The sequence below is a fragment of the Papaver somniferum genome, chromosome 3, assembly GCF_003573695.1.
Source record: "Papaver somniferum cultivar HN1 chromosome 3, ASM357369v1, whole genome shotgun sequence".
Taxonomy (NCBI): Eukaryota; Viridiplantae; Streptophyta; class Magnoliopsida; order Ranunculales; family Papaveraceae; genus Papaver; species Papaver somniferum.
The window spans coordinates 50,907,624-50,914,855 of NC_039360.1; positions in this window are offsets into that span (position 1 = coordinate 50,907,624).

The window sequence follows — 7,232 nt, forward strand, 5'->3', positions numbered from 1 at the left end:
CATAATTTTGAAATAAATTTGATTTTAAACCTAACAAATTGATCATAACATTGAAAGGATTGTGATAGTACCTCTATTTTTAGCTACAACGATTCAAATCACTGGTATACGATTCGATCATGTTTCTGATCTATGGAGGAGTCGTGGAGCTGTTGATATGGCAACTGGATTTACACTCTCACTCTTTCTTTTTACTGGACACAGACCGGTTTACTTAGTTAATTTCTCTTATTTCAAACTAGATGATAGTTTGAAATCATCAGTCTACTCGTTCATTAAAATGACAGTAGAACACAGAAGGTTTGAAGGACAAACGATTCAGTTTCAAAAATGAACGGGGGATACCTAGTTAAAAGGATTTAGTTTTTTTTTGGGGCATTTTGACTTTACCCCTAGTTGGAAAACACAACTCACAGTTGCCCCTACTTCGATATTTAATATTGGCTTTACCCCTACTTTGGATTTTCCATCTATTAACACCGTTATCTTTTCTGTGCGACATACATGCGTACAAAATCTTATTAAATGTACTAATTTACCCACACTTCACATTTTGATGTTACCCCTACTTACAAATTTTATACAAAGTTTACCCTCACTTTCAGTAATCCAAAAAATCGACCATGGTTCTAGTGGCCTCTAAATGAAACTGTTGCGGTAATATGATTCTTACACCATTTTCATTCTTTAACGGAACTAGAATCAATCACAGGTGGTGGTAAAACACGTTCAAGACCCGTAACCCAACTCCTTCCACTTTAACAATCACACCATAGTCCAAGAAATGTAAAAAGACTTAAGAATACAAAATTGTACGATGTCCAGAAAATGAAATGCTAAGGGCAACTCCTATGGAGCAAAATATCATCCATATGTTTGTGAGGTCAAGAGGGTACTCCTCAAATCAGTGGAGGGTGTTGTGGAGAGTGCATCCGGACACTAAGTGTTCGCATCAATTATTTTATTCTCATCCGGTCACTGAATGACCGGATGAAGCTTTTTATTTTCTGACTGGAATTTATTAGTGACGGATATAAACGTTACTGATTCAGTTTAGCGTAATGGGATGAAAAGTATGACATGTTTGCAACGTTTATACGAGTTACTGATTCACGTAAGTGTTTTTCTCAAATTAGAAACAGTTATATCTGTTGCAAAATGTCATATTTTTCAATCCGGCAACCTGCTGACCGGATGGATTAATCTTTTTGGTTTTTCACCATGGTGGAGTTTAGCTCCACTCTTTGTTGAGGGTCCACATATATGTGGATATTCCTTAAGTTATGGATGATTTTACCTCCATACCATAGGAGTTGCCCTAAAAAATGATTGTATTTGAGTTATGGTATGTAAACCAACAAAAGGAAACTATCATTTGTACACCCAAATCACCAGTATGATGAAGTTGACAAAAAAAAACAACACAGGCTAACCCTTATGGGCTAGATTGGACTGCTAGATTGGCCAAAAAGTGTTGCAAATCAAGAAAAAAGTGTTGGAAAAAAGTTAACACTCTATCTGGCTACTTCTCTCTCCTAACATTTGCTCGCAGTTCAACTATCAGCGAGACTGAAACGTTGAACGGTGCGACGCTGAAAAAGTGATCCCAACGTCGAACAATTCAGCGCCGAATGATTTTAAAGCAAATGTTTTCGACAAATACACACCCTCTCCTGACATTTATTAGTACTTGAGATCCTCACCATCCAAATTACACAGTGTAAACATAGCCGCCCATCAAGAGAAGTTGTCCCCAAAACAAACAATAATTGAGAGCTTCATGCAATCTGTCAACAACTCAATGCATAATACGGACAAGGGGAAAATAATTAATTAATTATGAAATGTGATGTGATGTGATGTTTAGCGTCGAACTGTTAGGCGTTGCGCTGCTAGATTCGCCATCCCATAAGAGTTAGGAGGTTGCCCTATCTGACATGGATGGTCAATCTAGCAGCTAGATATCTAGCCCATAGAACTTAGCCTAACAATAAATGGACATCAAGATTGTGTCTTATGTTGTTTAGTAGCAACGGAAGCATTAGGCTTGAATACTTGATTTGGCGGCCTTGTAGCCTTTCTTGAATAAGAAGGAAGATCACCATGCAAGCGTTGAAAGGTGTCAATTGCCCTTGAAGCTGTTCGAAGATCTGACATTGACATGGTTCGTGGTGTGACTGCACCCCAGCTCTAAATGGTACCCTTTCAGTTATTGGTTTCCCTGCAAAGATGTTGCTTTATCCTAGTTAAGCAAACCAAAAATTATAAGAATATTGAACTATAAAAAGAAAATTGAAAACTTACTTGGTGGTAATTGGCCAGTTAATCCAAGCTTTTTTCCCTTGTTAAGTGATTTTGGTGGAGCAACTGAAGTAGATGGCGGTGGTGCAGCTGAATTAGTATCCTGGATGGTTTTTCAATCTTCTATCCTTCCCGATACATAACCTTTTTACTTCTTCCACTTCTAAATCATCAATTGACTTCTTAATATCCAAGACAAGCATACTCCCACCCTCGTAATCATCAATGCACCACCCATCACTATATTTAGGTTGTGATGTCCATTCTCCACCATAATGAACAACGACTATGCCACCATCACTACAAGAAAGCATATTTGAATGGATCAGCAAACAAACATAATACACAAACATTTTTTCCATATAAAAAATTGATTAAAACAAATGGACAACTCAAACAAGTATCAGTGAGCATAACATATACAATTACTTATTAAGTCCCCACAAATCATAATGTACTACTCAAATAAAAAAGCTCTGTTTTGAAAAGAAAAAACAGAGAAAGACAAAACACAAAAATCTACACTTTTTCTAGAAAAAAAAAACTTTTTACCTTGAAAAACACTAATCATGTTCCAAATCATAGAAAAAACGTAATAGTTGGAGTAACACTTTCCGATTAGGGACTCTTTCTTCCGCCATTAAAGCAGACTTCGAACTCTTCACATGAGCAGCCAAACCTTAAAAAATCACCGCACATGGATAGAGAATAACCTAGTATTGATGGTGGTTTTTAGCTTAGGGTTAAAATCGTAAACCCATATATCTGACATGACGTCACTATGATCACTAGCGCATTTATTGAATCAATCAGCATGCCTACGTAAGAATTACTAGGGTACCTTTTGTTATACATGTGTCATGTTCCACGGCAGAACCCTTAGTATTGACCGACATCATCTTCGTACATACCAAAGCCTAATTCTCACGCCACCGTGTCAATGGAAAACCATGTCAGCCACGTCTCCGCGCCAAGGCATGCCAACCATGCCAGCCGCACCACCGTGCCAATAGCAAACCATGCCAGCCACGTCTCTGTGCCAAGGCATGCCAACCATGCCAGCCACGTCTCCGCGCCAAGGCATGCCAACCATGCCATCCGCACCACAGTGCCAATGGCAAACCATGTCAGCCACGTCTCCGCGCCAAGGCATGCCAACCATGCCAGCCGCACCACCGTGCCAATGGCAAACCATGCCAACCACGTCTCCGCGCCAAGGCATGCCAACCACGCCAGGCGCACCACCGTGCCAATAGAAAACTATGCCAGCCACGTCTCCGCGCCAAGGCATGCCAACCATGCCAACCGCACCACTGTGTCAATGGCATGCCGCGCCAGCCACCTTGCCGCGCCTAAGCCATGCCATGTCGGCCTTCTCTTCACGGCTGCTAAAACGAAGGCGTGCGACAATCAACGACCACCCTTCCATCTTAGATGCAAATCTTAGTCGTCCAAGATCACCAACCAAAACATGGTAACCTTTGGCCCAACGCCAAAACCCTAGTTTGGCCACGCCTAAACCGCGCCAAGGCATGCCCGACCATGCCACATGTGCCAATGGCATGCCTCGCCAGCCACCTTGCCGCGCCTAAGCCATGCCATGTCGGCCTTCCCCTCACGACTGCGAAAACGAAGGCGTGCGACAATCAACGACCACCCTTCCATCTTAGATGCAAATCTTAGCTGTCCAAGGTCACCAACCAATGCATGGTAACCTTTGGCCCAACGCCAAAACCCTAGTTTTGGCCACGCCCAAACCGCGCCAAGGCATGCCGACCATGCCACATGTGCCAATGGCATGCCATGTCAGCCACCTTGCCGCGCCATACCATGCCGGCCTTCCCTTTGCGTCTACTAAAACAAAGGCTTGCGACGATCAACGACCATCCTTCCATCTAAGATGCAAATCTTAGCCGTCCAAGGTCGTCAACCAACGCAAGGTAACCTTTGGCCCGACGCCAAAACCCTAGTTTTGGCCACGCCCAAACCGCGCCAAGGCATGCCGACCATGCCACATGTGCCAATGGCATTCTATGCTAGCCACCTTGCCGCACCCAAGCCATACCATGCCGGTCTTCCCTTTACGGCTGCCAAAACGAAGGCCTGCAACAATCAACGACCACTTTTCCATCTAAGATGCAGATCTTAGCCGTCCAAGGTTACCAGCTAACGCATGGCAACTTTGGCCTGACGCCAAGCCCTAGTCGCGCCTAAACAAAGCCAAAACTCTAACTTTGGTCGCGCCTAAACTAGGCCATATTAAAGCCATACCGGCCATGCTTTCATGCCACTGGCTACCAAACGAAGGGTTGCAATAATCAACGGATACCCTTCCTCTCAAGATGCAAAATCTCGGCCGTCGAAGGTCACCACCGAGCCGACAAGTCTCCCAAGCTCAACTTGCCAAACAACAACAACATGCTACATGTTTTCCACGAAAACACTCGAGACATCAACCCATGTCACAAACTGGGGGATCCTCATTGGGTATTGGTTTGGCGGTTTACAGCGTGCGGCGTACACTGCGCCTGTTATAAGACAGTGTTATAAGGATGAGGCGGTTAGTAAATATAGGGAGTAATGGTGAAACGCTTTCTTTTATGGAACATCAATTCCAGACGTTACCGGGTACCACCTCCTCCCATTTACTCACCCGTTTTCCATTTCTTAATGAGACCAGAGTACGTTTCACTTCGACTTGTATAAATAGGCCTTACCTATTTCCACCGAACAACAAGTTCAGGTCAGGAGCATACAACACTCAGAAAACATTTTCTAGATTTCCATATGTTAGCTTCCCACTTTCTGATACAAGTCGTGAAACAACTATTCTTCCAGAATCAACTATTCTGGTCTCAACACTCTCTTCGCTTCCCTCCCCAAAACCAACCCTTCTCCTTCACTTTGTGACCGAAGCAAGTCTGGAACGACCATTTCTTGGTTTAGGCCGGATTTGTACAGATTGATCTCTCGAATCTAAAATACTCCCTTGCAGTACATTGTTTAGGGTTTAAACTCGTTTCTCACCCACACACTCGAAATTACCAAAATCAGCAGAAACCATTTTCACCCTCAAACAATTGGCGACCACACTGGGAGATTGATCTTTCGGTTACAATGTCAATTTTCAATCCTCGATCCCATACTTCGACCCAGACGTCAGGACGGTAGAGGCAAAAAATCCGCTCAGGGATCGACGATTCAGCTACCAGACGGCCCGATACGATCCGCTCAGGGATCGACGACTCAGTTACCAGACGACCCGATTACCAGTCATGACACCGCAAGGGGCGACTGGGGACTTCCCATAGGTTAAAAGCAAACGATCCGCCCAAGGATCGACGACTCGATTATCAAGTGACTCAGGGACGACTGGGACTTTCCACAATCGCGGTGCTTCCCACAAAACTCGGACTTGCACATGACTCATTTTTCGTTAGCATATCCAAAAAATCGAGTAAGTCTTGCCTAGACAAAATACATGGTTTACTATTTCAAGTTTTCACGGGAATGATAAAACCGATAGCCATGTTATGTTTCATTCCATGTCATCTACCGACACGCAACGTTCACGGTTCCATATCTTCCCTGGGATGTTTGTGTCAGTTACAATCATAACCAAAAACGGCATCATCCTAAAACAGTTCATCCCGAATAATAATCCAAAACCCTCATAGGTAACACTTGTCTATCAACCCAAAAATCCAGAAAATCAAACCATAAACCAGGCGCTTTGTTTGACTTACCAAAAAAAAAGAGGAAAACCCTAATGCTCGGTTCTTCGTGGAATCAGTCACCTACCCGTACGTACACACTTTGCATAATAATGGTTACCCGTCACTATTCATGAGGTAGCCGACGTTACAACGGTGATATTCGGAGAGGAATCGTTTATGACGAATTATTTCTACAAGTTTATGAAAGGCATACTTACGGCCAGGGTTATCACCAGTTCAGAAGAACAATATTTCTACAGATTTATGGAAGGCATACCTATGGCTAGGGTTTGCACCAACACAAGAAAAACAAGAAAACAAATTGAAAGAGAAGCGCTGGAGTACATACCTGGAATATGCTCTCCCACTTTATTGCTACCGCGCCACGCCAAGCCAAGCCAGCGTCATGCCAAGTGATTAAGATTTTTTTTGATTGTCGTTGTAATTGTAGTAAATAGGGATTCGAACTCTAAGACTTATTAAGATCAGTTTTAAAGGAATAAAATAGAGAGTTACTGGGTCTAAGATTCGGCCAAACTCATATCAAGAGGTTCAATTATTCATTCTCAAACAATTATCGCTCAATAAATAAAACAATATTGACTCTTATTTTTTCCAAGGTAGATTCTCCAAACATTAGTTATAAATCGTAAATGGGACATCAAACATCTAAGCAAGCATGACCCATCTAATAAAATGATAACTAATTTTTTCAAATCATATTTCAATTAAAATTAATGCAAAAGTCTTATAAAGAATTAAATAATTTATCCATGTATGAAATTCGTCTTCCTCCGTCGACCCAGTGTTGGGGTTTAGCTTCTCATGATAAATACAAACTCAAAAATATAATTTATAGCTCAAATGGTGTTTTTATTAAAGAAAACTAATAATACAATGAATCTGCAACGCTGTGTCGGCGTTACAGAAATCACTGTTACAATAGATGTTGCAAATACAAATTAAGCGTGCCAGATAGACTGTTACAAGTACTGTCAATAAACGACAGTTTCTTGCGACAGTCCGTAGGCGTCAAAGCTCTTCTTCTTTTTCTCTCTGCAGCAGCAGAGAAGTTGCTATGCAACTCTCTATTTTGTTCCCCAGACTCTCGATATCCTTTCTCTGTTTAACAACTACCTTTTTATACTCCACACCATCCAAATATCCTCAGTTTAATGCAGAATATTTTCTCTTTAATCCATTGTTCTCACTGCC